This window comes from Stegostoma tigrinum, chromosome 9 (assembly GCF_030684315.1).
Source record: "Stegostoma tigrinum isolate sSteTig4 chromosome 9, sSteTig4.hap1, whole genome shotgun sequence".
NCBI lineage: Eukaryota > Metazoa > Chordata > Chondrichthyes > Orectolobiformes > Stegostomatidae > Stegostoma > Stegostoma tigrinum.
Genome location: NC_081362.1, coordinates 68,025,119 through 68,038,340, shown reverse-complemented (window position 1 = coordinate 68,038,340; position 13,222 = coordinate 68,025,119).

The following is a 13,222-nucleotide window of genomic DNA, read 5'->3' as shown; positions in this document are numbered from 1 at the left end:
TTTCCTTTGCTATGGTTCTATGAACTCTGGCCATATAACACATTGATCCTTTCCATTATGCTTGGCTGTTTTTGTTTCTGTTACTGTGGAAGATTGTTTCTGCCGATCTGTTATACCTAATCATAGAGCTGTAGGAAAAATGACAGATGTAGTTAATACTGCTTCATATGCGAGTTAATAGGCCAGAAATGTACTGAAAAACATGCATATTGATCCTTATCAAGCATTATGCAGACATCCAGCAAATCCCATGGTTAAGATAAAAACAGTCAAAATTCCATCAAATCTGGGAAAATATATAAATGGTCTATGTTCTGTTGACCCTACAGTTAACTTGCATTTATCGTAAAACAATGGAAAAATTGGTGCAGTAATTAGAAACTTACGGTCTAAATGGTGAATACTAGGGTTTTGTCATGTTTTTCTGGCTGGGAACCATATACAAGAATTTGCGATCAAAGTGGTTGGAAGAACTAACAATCCGTTCATTCATGCAAGCATCAGAAAAGCAAATTCCTATGTGGTCAGTCTGTGCTGGGGCTTTGATCCTCCTAGAACTGGCAGATTCAATCTGTATTCAAAACCTTCAACTATGGAATGCTGAGAATAGAAATCTGAAACAGTCATGTAATCCCTCTTGCAGAAAAGCCACACAATCATAATAATGATAATGCCATATTTTACTGGCAGGAGTGTGATGGAGGGATCCCAGTCAAAAGCCGGTTTCTGTTGTTATCTCCGTTAACATTTAAATGGGCACCATCTCCATAGCAGTGTGCTTTGGCAAACTTGTCTTAAATTTGTGATGTGTCTAATAAAATCCAAAATAGTTTCATTTACATTTCTTAAAATTAACAGAAGCCTTATTGAGCCCTTCCTGCCAAAAAGCAAAGTGTTGCTTAACATTTTGTCCACAAACTCATCCCCTTAATTGTTGCACTTGTTATTGTTTTCTCTGAAGACATTCAAGGATATAGTTCCATGAGCACCGAATGCCCTCTGCCATTGCACTTAAATGACCAGAGTTCACCACTTCAACCATTGCAAGTTGATTGAAATTTCCTTTCTTATTCAGGGACTTGAATAGTCAAAAATCCATCAAATGTGACGAGAAAAATTAAAAAGCCAGTGTTCTGTTGACCTGGTTTTCTGACCTGGCAAACGTCAACTGTGAGAAAAGGTAGAGATGGACAAAACCCCAGAAAATAAAGGAGGCAGGGTGGTGGTAATGATCAACATTGTAGCACCAAAGTGAGAGAGAGGATTTCCTGGAGGGATCAATGGCTGGATTTATTTGGTTATGTTTAGAAACAATTGTACCAGTACTGCATATAGTCCTAATCTATAGGCTGGTGCCTACTGGAAAAGATATAGGGGACTACCTTTTCAGGGAAATTGCAGAGAAGTGTAAATGCTAAGAATAGTGTCAATGGGGGCTGCAAATTTTTATTAGAGATAATGGGAACTGCAGATGCTGGAGAATCCAAGACAACAAAATGTGAGGCTGGATGAACACAGCAGGCAAAGCAGCATCTCAGGAGCACAAAAGCTGACGTTTCGGGCCTAGACCCTTCATCAGAGAGGGGGATGGGGGGAGGGAACTGGAATAAATAGGGAGAGAGGGGGAGGCGGACCGAAGATGGAGAGAAAAGAAGATAGGTGGAGAGAGTATAGGTGGGGAGGTAGGGAGGGGATAGGTCAGTCCAGGGAAGACGGACAGGTCAAGGAGGTGGGATGAGGTTAGTAGCCAAGCCGCACCCCCATCTACCTACTAACCTCATCCCACCTCCTTGACCTGTCCGTCTTCCCTGGACTGACCTATCCCCTCCTTACCTCCCCACCTATACTCTCTCCACCTATCTTCTTTTCTCTCCATCTTCGGTCTGCCTCCCCCTCTCTCCCTATTTATTCTAGAACCCTCACCCCATCCCCCTCTCTGATGAAGGGTCTAGGCCCGAAACGTCAGCTTTTGTGCTCCTGAGATGCTGCTTGGCCTGCTGTGTTCATCCAGCCTCACATTTTGTTGTCTTGCAAATTTTTATTTACCATTTTCTCATCATGCCTACAAAAGGACTTAAGGATAAACCAAGCCGATACAGGGCAGTGTATTTAACACTGGTGGTGAAACAGATTTTAGGGACAACAGTACAGGACAATTTAACAGTCACTGAGTTAAATAAGAATTAATTAGGGAAAACCAGCCAGATTTTTAAAAGCAAACTAACTTAGTTGTGTTTATTGATGTGACAACAGAAACAGTTAATGAGGGTAATCCAATTGATGTAGTATGTATGGACTTTTGAAAAAGGCCTCAGTAATGCTTAACATGACAAACATGCCAACAGATATAAAATGCATGGCATAGAAGCGACACAGGGAGCTTTGATTCACAGTTGACTGAATGAAAGGAAACAGACAGGAATAGGGATTTGCTATTTTATAAAGTTAAGTTCCTCATAAGTCAGTGCTGGGACTGTTGCTTATTTTGATATGCATTGAAGCCCATGCAAAGCACAATTTTAGAATCTTCAAGTAATACAAAACTTGAATGCATTGTGAACTGTTAGGAAGATAGTGCTGGACATTAACAGGTTGATGGAGTGGACAAAAATGTGGCAGTCAAATTTTACAACAGCAAAGTCTGAAGTGACATCTTTCAATAAAGAGAATGATGAGAGGCAATGTAAACTAAAGGGCACAATTCTAGAGTGCACAGGAATAGAGATCTGATGGTACATATGAAGAAGTTGGAGAAGGTGGAAAAGAAACTTGGGAAAGATTTACAAAATTTTTTTATTATTAGTGGCATGCAGAAGAATAGTGAAGTTATAATGAACCTTTAGAAGACCCTGGGTTTGATCTCAATGATAGATTGGATGTACTTCTGGGCACAGAACTTTATGAAGGATAAGAAGTCCCAGAATTAGCACAGAAAAGGTTTAGGAGAACTGTTTCCAGAAATAAGGGACTTGATTAATATGGATAGAGTGGAGAAGCTGGGACTGTTCTGCTTAGACAGCATATGATACAGGTGTTCAAAATAACCTGAGGTATGGACAGAGTTCACAAGGAGAAACTATTCTCACTGGTAGATGCTTGAACAGACAACATCACAATTAAATGTGATAATAGGAACTGCAGATGCTGCAGAATCCAAGATAATAAAGTGTGGAGCTGGATGAACACAGCAGGCCAAGCAGCATCTCAGGAGCACAAAAGCTGACGTTTCGGGCCTAGACCCTTCATCAGAGCCCGAAACGTCAGCTTTTGTGCTCCTGAGATGCTGCTTGGCCTGCTGTGTTCATCTAGCTCCACACTTTATTATCAAATTAAATGTGGCTGTCAAAAGAACCAACGGCAATATGAAGAAAACAATGAGTGGTTTGAACTTAGAAGACAAGCTTTCAAAAGGGAGTTTAATAAATACTGAAAGGGAAGACATTGATTGGGCTATGTGGAAATGCTGGGGGAGCGGGACTAGCTGAGTTGTTCTTGCAAACAGTCAGCACAGACATAATGGTCCAAATGGTCTCCTTTGGTGTATAACCATTTTGCAATTGCGTAATTGTTAAACCAGGTTTGGGTTAGGTAGACAGAGAAGAAATTAAAAACCTGAATTTGCCTCCAACTCACCCTCTTCTAATTTTAACAGAAGCAGAAACAACTCACTACGAGCCGGAGCATTGGCACTTTAAATAAAAACACCCACACTCAAATCCCTGGTTTCCAAATTTTCTCATGTGGCCTCTAAACCCCTCCCAGGCCTTCCGTGTTTCCTGCAGGGACCCTGACACCTTGTCCAAGATTGTAATTCCAATCTCCCATCCAGGTATCTGACCTATCCTCAGCCAGTCAGGTAAGTTAAAATCCAACTCTTTTAAAACGTTTCACTGTTGGCAAATGTGAATGAGATCTAAGCATAAGAGCAGTAGCAGGCCATTCAACCCTTCAAAACTGATCTTCCATTCAATTAAATTATTCTCCATTTACATTTTTATACTATTAAAGTAGAGAGCAAAAAATGGGGAAGCTCATGTAGCATATTAGGGACTTAATACTACAGAGATTAGAGTAGGGAAATGTATGGTGAAACTAATATGGAAAATGATGGAAAGATACATTGGAGTGGATACAGGACATTCTATTACCATTGGCCAGTTTTCCCAGTGGCAAATAGGCAGTGGGATTGGGACAACGCAGGCCATGATGGGCATCAAGTTGAACCTGTTGAATTATCATTGGAAGGCCTTTTTCCACTGCATTTAGAATTTCACATTCAAAAGAGGCAAGAGCTGAGCGACAGGTTAAGACTTGGCTGTAGGTGTTAGCCACTCAATGTTGTTGCATTTACAGGCAGGGAGGCTCAGGGAAGAGATCGGAAACCTGGAACCTTTGGAGGACTTGCTGGGCAAAAGGCCACTGTGGAGAGTTGTAACTGGAATGCAGGAATGGGGGAACAGTGGATAAAGGGGAAAGTGACATTGCATAATGTAGTATTGAAAAAGAGATGAGTGCTTTTTATTTCAGGTTTGACTCCTCCAGTCTGAAGCAGACTGAGAGAGATGGCATCAGCCACATGCTAAATGTCAACAATGGGCAGAACAGCAGGCCACTATGATGGGGTATGATTGAGGAGGGTTCATAAGGACAGTAAGATAAGCAAATACCCAACAAAGGTCATGCCCAACATAAACAAGTTAAAATCAGAGGCTTAGCTTCAGAGAAATGCTGGGGACACCAATGAGTCTGAAGTCTGCATCTGTCCAGACAGATGAACTTTGACCTGTGTAATATACTGGAAGAGGGGATAGGAGCATGGCACAATTCCCTCAGATATGGTGAGAGGCATGATAGGCTGTACTCATGAGGCTATTAAGTCATCTCTCATAGCTGTCAGGCGCAGGGATTCCAGTGTGCCACAGTGGCTCAGTGTTCATACCGCTGCCTCACAGCACAAGGGACCTAAGTTCAATTCTGCCCTCGAGCGACTGTCTGTGTGGAGTTTGCACATTCTCCCCGTGTCTCTGTGGGTCTCTTCTGGGTGCTCTGGTTTCCTCCCACAGTCCAAAGATGTGCAGGCTAGGTGGATTGGCCATGCTAAATTGCCCATATGGCTCAGGGATGTGAAGGTTAGCTGAGTTATAGGGGTATAGGTCTGGGTGGGATGTTCTGTGGGTCGGTGTGGACTTGTTGGGCTGAAGGGCCTGTTTGTAAGGATTCTAAGATTCCCCAGTTTTAAAAGATTTTAGATTTTGTTGTCACAAGTACTAAATTATAGAAGTTCAAGAGCACAGTGAAAAGCATATAATGTCACCAAACATGGTGTCATTGTAAGTACTAAGGTACCTAGGTACAAAGAAAAGATCAGGCACAAAGTTGTAAGAGAAATAAAAGTTGAAAAATTAAGCATTACTTCACAGAATAGTCTAAAAATAAAGCAATAGGTAATTGCTTACATTAAAGTCATTTAAACTATGACAATAAAGGAATAGTTAAAAGTTCAACAGTCTTTGATGAGCCCTCCACTTATCTCACTCTGCTCTCTGTTCTCAAAGCTGCTCCCACAGATACCCTCACTCTTGCTGAAGCTGCCTTCTCTCCAATCTCCCCGATGCCTTAGGAACATGTTGGGCCAGGAGTCACTCGCACACCGAGCCAAGACGCCAGCACCGAGAGGCCAGCTGATGTACCAGCTAGAGACCAGGCTGTGAGCCGCCATGAGCCGCACAGAGATCAGGCTGAGAGCCCCCAATAGGCCAGCCTAGGACCGACCACAAACTGCCAAGAGGCCAGGCTTAGCAGCGCCACGCTACCAAGAGACCAGGCCCATGACCCGCCATGTGCCGTTAAGAGACAGGCAGAAAGCTGCCGTGATCTGCAAGAGTCCAGGTTGGGGACCCAGCATGAGCCACTAAGAGACCAGACTAAGATCCACCAAGAGAACAAAGTGAGGAAAAGAGAGAAGGAGCGGTGAAACTCCAGTTGGAGCATCTAACTCTGCAGGCATCTTGACTGAAAACTGATTTGTCTTAGCCTTCTGAAACATGCTTCCTAAATATAGAATTCAATAAATGTTAAAATGCACAAAGCAGACCCTGTGTGAAATATAAGAGATAGGCATCACCCAACAATGTTTGAACAGAGCCCTTATTATCTCCAGCCATCTGCTCCTCAAACCTTCCACTGGTTCACAGCAATCCTGTATTTATCTGACAACAGGTCCATTCAACTCTGATTTATATCCCCAGCCCTGCACTCAACACTGCTCTCGGGCGAGCTAACACTGTCGAGGCCAGTGCTTTTACATTCATAATGTGCTCTGCCAAACATGGCATTCCATGAGGGTGCCTATTCTCAAACAAGGAGTCTTCCATTCTCATACCAGACACATGGCATGCCTCATAACATTTAGGAAGTATTTAGATGTGTACTTGTGAAGGAAAGGCAGACAAGGTTATGGGCCAAGTGCTGGAAAATAGGATTAAAATAGTTTGGTAGTTGTTCTGTGATCAGCACAGATTCAATGGGCTGAAGAGCCTTTTTCTGCGCCAATGATCTTTATGATGCTACAATATCACGTTTTGGAATGGACTTTTCCATTCTTTGCATGTGAAAGTGAAGAGCCTAGGAAATCTGACAGATGTCTACCCATTTCCAACTCTCACTCTAGTATCTGCAACTTTACAGATGACCACCTAAGGCTCAGGTTCTGCTGTGAATTGCTGAACTGGCTCTCAATCCCGCAATGGGGACTAGACACAATTGTCACTGCTGCTGTTACTTGCTCCAATGCATTTATCCAGCACTAACAAATTGGTGATTCTGGTTCTAAATGAGCATCAATTCCCATCAACATAAATATCTACACTGGGTGTAGGATACACTGAATTATTACTATGGCACCTCCTCCAATAGAGGTGGCTCCTCAGAAGTCTCAAGGTAGCTCTGATGCCCCCAGCAGCAGCTCACCTGCTATTGGCCTTGACGAAGAGATAAGAATGCTTTAAGAATGTCTGCGTCCACTGACTTCTTCCAGTCTGTCCTTACATAATCTGAACTTTCCTGTGATCATCAGGTTCCACAGAGATGCTACAGCAAACACTAATCACACAAAGAGTCTTCCATTCTCATACCAGAGGCACAGCATGCCTCATAACATTTGGTAAGTATTTAGATGTGTATTTGTGAAGCCATGTATGGCACCCATGTCCACATATTTTCTCATCTCCGCTGAGTTTCTGAACCTGCCTCATCCTCTGTGACAAATCACCAGACACGGACCAAATATATCCAACACTGTTAGGAGAAGTGAATAGTGAAGGTTCTGACAATAATTTTCCAATCTTCAATGGCTGTACATCTAGTGTCAGGAGGGCTAACAGTGAGGAGAGTTTAATACCCTCTCCAGTGGTGAGTCCAGTGATGGGGGAGACATTTAACTGGGCAGGTGGTATCCCAACTTCCTTCCCATCTCTGTCCCAGTTATGTCTAAGGTGGGAAGGCACGTAGAAATTCTTGCTAATTGAGGCTCTAAAGAGGGAAATAAGTGGCCACTTCAAGGGCCTCGTCCTAGTATTCAAGCAGCCACAGGTGGGGAACTCGCCCTGTGGGAACACCCTGTGGGTTTTGCATGTGGGCTTCTAGGTGGGGAAATTGTCCCTTATTCAAAAGCACTCAGCACCTCATTGAAGAAACTGTCATCAAGAAGGGGCCCTTTTTTATTGAGCTTCCCTTCCCACCCTACCTGAAAAACTCTGTCCCCATGTCCCCACAATTATTCACCTTTGATGATAATGGGCCTTGGGTGGATGCAGCACCAGCAGTACTGGCATCACCAAGCAATGATACATCATTGGTTAGCAGCTCAGGGGTGTCATCTCTGGCCCAAGGTATTTGATCCCAGGTAAGGAACATTGCTGCCTAGTAAAGTATCTGTTAGGACTTAATTAGGTGAGTCTTCAGGAAAGAAGGAGCATGGAGCTCTCACCAGATCCCTAACTGGCAGTGAGTCTTCTGCTATTCTGTTAAATGTTGTAGATTTGTTAAATATTGAGAATGGATACACCACAGTAATTACAGGCCAGTCAGCTTAACCTCTGTATTGGACAAAGTATTGAAATAAGTATGGAGTCACAGAATGAATCATTATTTGGAGAGACAATGATTAATCCCAGATAATCCAAATGGATTGGTTAAGAGTAGATTGCGTCTGAACTCATTGAGTTTTTTTTGAAAGAGTGATGAGGTGGATCAGTGAGGTTAGCACATTTAATGTGGTTGACAAGGACTGAAGTAACGTTTTTCTGAAAGTCCCACATGGAAGACTGGTCAGAAAAGCAGAGCACCATGGGAAACAGGGAAAGGTGGCAACTTGGATCCAAATACATTCAGTTGCAGAATTATATTTTATTCTTTCATGGGATGTAGGCTTCGCTGACAAGGCCAGAATTTATTGCCCATCTCTAATTGCCCTTTAGAAGGTGGTCATGAGTCACCATCTTGAACTACTGCAAACCATGTGGTGTAGGTGTAGCTGTTAGGAAGAGATTTCCAAATCTTTGATCAACAACAATGAAGGAACTGCAACATAATTCCAAAGCAGGATGGTGTATGGCATATAAAGGAATATGTGGGTGATAATGTTCATACAACTGCTATTCTTATCCGTCTCCAAACCACAATCTCTGTTACCCTTAGCCTAATTATAGTTCCCAGTTTTTGTCCTGTAGCTTTGCAGGTTATGGCGCTTCAAGTGCACTTGCCAATATATTTTTCAAGCACCTAGATTATTGGATTCAATCACCCTTTTAGGAAGCAAGTTCCAGCCTAGCAAGTTTCAGAAAAACGTTACTTCAGTCCTTGTCATCTCAGCGGAGATGAGAAAATATGTGGACATGGTGCTCTGCTTTTCTGACCAGTCTTCCATGTGGGACTTTCAGAAAAACGTTACTTCAGTCCTCCTCATCTCAGCGGAGATGAGAAAATATGTGGACATGGGTGCCATACATGGCTTCACAAATACACATCTCCCTGACAATATCCGTCTTAGGGTAACAGAGATTGTGGTTTGGAAGCTGCTGCTAAGGGAGCCTCGTGCAGTACATTATGTAGATGGCACACACTGTTGCCACTCAAGAATCAGTGATGTGGAGGGAATGAGTGTCGTAGGTGATAGTTAAGTATACCAGGCAAGGGGGCTACTTTATACTAGCTGGACTGTCAATCTTTTTGCAAGTTGTTGGAGCTGCACTCATCCCAGCAAGTACAGAGCATTCCATCACACTGCTGTTTTGTTCATTGTTTTGTGAATGACAAACAAGCTCTGTTTTGTCAGGGGCTGTATAAGTCGCAACAAAATTCCTAAGCTCTGACCTGCCTTTGCAGTACCAGTATTTTATGGCTGGTCCAATTCAGTTTCTGGTCAATGGTAAGCCCCATGATGTTGACAGTTAGGATATTCAGTAATTATAATGCCATGGGGAGGTCTGATTCTTTTGTGTTGGAGCTTATCATTGCCTGGCACTAGAGGGCATGAATGTTATTTGTGAGTGAAAACAATGGATAATGTTGAGTGGGTGTTTTTGTGACTGGAGGTTTTTTTCACTCGAGTTCCAGTCTGTGAAGAAGTAGGCCCTTTGCATATTGTGCTTGATATCAATTATTCACCTAAATGTAGGAGCTATGATTAAGACATTTGTAGCTGACACAAAATATCATGGGATTGACAGTGGGGAAGAAATCTGTAGACTGCAAGGGAATATAGACTCGGTCCTTGGACAGAATAGTGCCAAGTGAAATTCCATCTGAGAAAAGTGAATGATGAATTTTTGGGAAGCTAAACAAGGTGAAAGAATACATAATACATCTAGAATACTGAGAAGTGTAGGAGAAGAGAGGGTCCTTGGCATGAATGTCCACGCACCCCTGAATGGAACAGAACAGATAGCTGAGATGCTTGCCGGAGATAGAGAATTTCAGTGATGTTGGAAGACTGTATAAGTGGCATTTCTTTTCTTTGCAACAGAGAAGGATGGTGAGAAAGTTCATTGAGGTCTATGAAATTTTTAAGTGCATGGTGTGGGTCAACAAAAAGGATCATTCATTCCTTGCAGAGTCAATAACCAGGAGATATGGATTTAAATTAAACAGTGGAAAGATTGGAAAAGTTTTGAAGAGAACATCTTTCATCCAGAGGGATGTGGGAGGCTGGAACTTGCTTCCTAAAAGGGTGATTAAATCCAATAATCTAGGTGCTTGAAAAATATATTGGCAAGTGCACTTGAAGCGCCATAACCTGCAAAGCTACAGGACAAAAACTGGGAACTATAATTAGGCTGAAAAGCTCTTCTTTGGTTGGCATATAAATGATGGGCTGAATGACCACCTCTTTCACTATTTGTTTATGATTATATTCACCCTGTCCTCCTTGGTTTAATAATTCTTTAACAATCTTGATGTACAAAACTCCATTAATGTCAGAAATTAAGTTTTTCATTAATCCAACCTCTACCAGCTCCTGGACGAATGAGTTCCAGATTTTCACTACTCTTTCCATGAAGATACGTTCGCTGACATTTCCGTTGAATAGCCTAGCTCCAATTTTTAAGTTATGTCCCCTTTTATTTGACTCATGCACTGGGAAAATCATGTCTCTCTCTCTAGCCTATCAAATTGAGATTGAATGGGTACCATACCTGCCTCTGAGCCCAGAGCTCCAGTTTCAAGTCCCCCTTGATGACCAATTAAGGTATTTTCCAATAAACGCCTGTAAGAGGTGGAAAGAGGAGTATCTCTGGTCAGTTTGTAAAAGTGCATGCTGTTATAGCAACTCAGACTCCCTGAATGAGCTGTAACAAATAATCATCTTAATTATTAGCTATCTTAAATGATCTTATATTAACCATTAGTCTTATATATTTCAGGGATTATATCCAAAATTTGCAATTTTTTGCTCTGTCATGGCGTCGCCCCAGATCCCTCAATAACACTGGATTATTTCATGATAAACTTATACATAGAAAGGTGTCCTTTAAAGCAAAATATCTTAAGATGCTTAGATAACAAAGTGTGGAGCTGGATGAACACAGCAGGCCAAGCAGCATCTTAGGAGCACAAAAGCTGACGTTTCGGACCTAGACCCTTCATCACAGAGAGATATTCGAACCATGGTTGGATGGAATTTGGAGAGATGATGAAAGTAACGTGTCTTGGTCAGGGTTTAACACATGATTAGAAATGTAGCACAGCAGAGGGTTTTAGAAAGAGAAGGATCATATTGCCTTGCTAGAAATCTGTTTTATTTGAAGTTCCTTCATCCAGCAACTCTAAACATAATTAAAAATGTTAACAGGCATTTAAATATGTGTAGGTGTACATTATTTCCTAAAATGTCAGATATATGATCACATTCATGTTAGGCTGGTCCTGGACTAATAAACATAAGCAGCAAGGAAGTATTTGGTACTCCACAATTTAAAAATTTATAAAGTTCAGGCAAAGTCCCCACAATTATTTTGCATGCTGCAGCGCCTCCATCTGGATTTTATTTGTTAGTTCATGTTGTAATTTCCAAGACGTGAAAAGAAAGATCCAGTACTGAAAATTCTAGATGTGGTGTAGCAATTAGTAGAAAGTGTATGAGAAGAGCTATCAATTGCCAGCAGAGTATTGAGGAATATTTAAATCTGGAACAACCCAAGATGAAATTGTTAAGAGATGAAATTGTGACAGGTCACAAGTTTCAAGTCATGGCAGTGGGTGTTTGCTGCATTTTAACACCTGCCAAAATAGTTCAGCGTTAGACTGAAGATCTAAACGACCCTGGTCAAATCCTGGGTTTCGGCAAAATGAGTGCTTCCTGATCGTGTCAACCTTTGTTTGGGGAGCACCGTGGCTCAGCGGTTAGCACTGCTGCTTCACAGCGCCAGGAACCCGGATTTATTTCCACCTTCAGGTGACTGTCTGTGTGGAGTTTGCACATTCTCCCCGTGTCGGTGTGGGTTTCCTCCCACAGTCCAAAGATGTGCAGGCTGGGTGGACTCGCCATGCTAAATTGCCCATAGCGTCTGGGGATGTGCAGGTCAGGTCAGTTATAGGGGGATGGAACAAAAACAAAGCGTGGAAAAGCTCAGAAGGTCTAGCAGCAGCTGTGAAGGGAAAAAACAGAGTTAACCTTTCGGGACCTGTGACCCGTCCTCAGTGCAAACCCGAAACGTAGACTCTGTTTTTTTCCTTCATGGATGCTGCCAGACCTGCTGAACTTTTGCAGCAACTTTGTTTTTGTTCCTGATTTACAACATTTGCCGTTCTTTTGGTTTTTTTTTAATAGGGGGTTGGGTCTGGGCGGGATGCCCTGAGGCTCAGTGTGGACTATTTGGGCTGAAGGGCCTGTTTCCACGCTGTAGGGATTCTGTGAACTATGAAGGTGTTCTCATTGAAGTATATGAGATTCTTAAAGGGCTGGAAAGGTCAAATGCTGAGAGAATGGGATAGTCTAGAACCCAAGGGCATCATCTCAAAACAAAGGAAAACCAATTTAAGGCTGAGATGAGGAGGACTTTCTTCTCCTAGGGGGTTGTGAGTCTTTGGAACTCCTTGCCACAGAGAGCTGTCAGGACAGGGTCTCAGTGTATATTTAAGACTGAGGTAGATAGATTCTCGATCAGTAGAGCAATCAAGGCAGGCAAGTGACACAAAGAATGTCAGATTAGCCATGATCCTACTGAACGGCTGAACAGACTCAAGAGGCCAAACAGCTTACTCCTTTTCCTATTTCTTCTGGTCTTTTAGTGATTTTGGTTATTGCTTCAAACTTTTGCTGAAATTTAATAGTTAATTGCTATTTACAGGAGAAACATTTGAGGGTATTCCGAAAAATTTAGAATGCATCTTACCCTTTTGACAGACATTGAAGAATGAAAGAAGTGTAAAATATCACTCAAAAGTTCAGTGAGAAAGGAAATATTGGCATCATGGTAATATCACTGAACTGGTAATCCAGAGGCTTAGGTTAATATTCACATTTGTCCAAATCTTACCATAGCAGTTGATGGAACTTAGATTCAACTAATGATCAATCTGGAACTGAAAGCTAGTCATGGTGACCATGAAACTATTGTGAATTTTTGCAAAGTCCCAACTGGTTTACTAATACCCCTTAGGGAAGGAAATTCATCATCCTTACCTGGTCCAGTCTACATGTGACCGCAGGCCCACAGCAAAG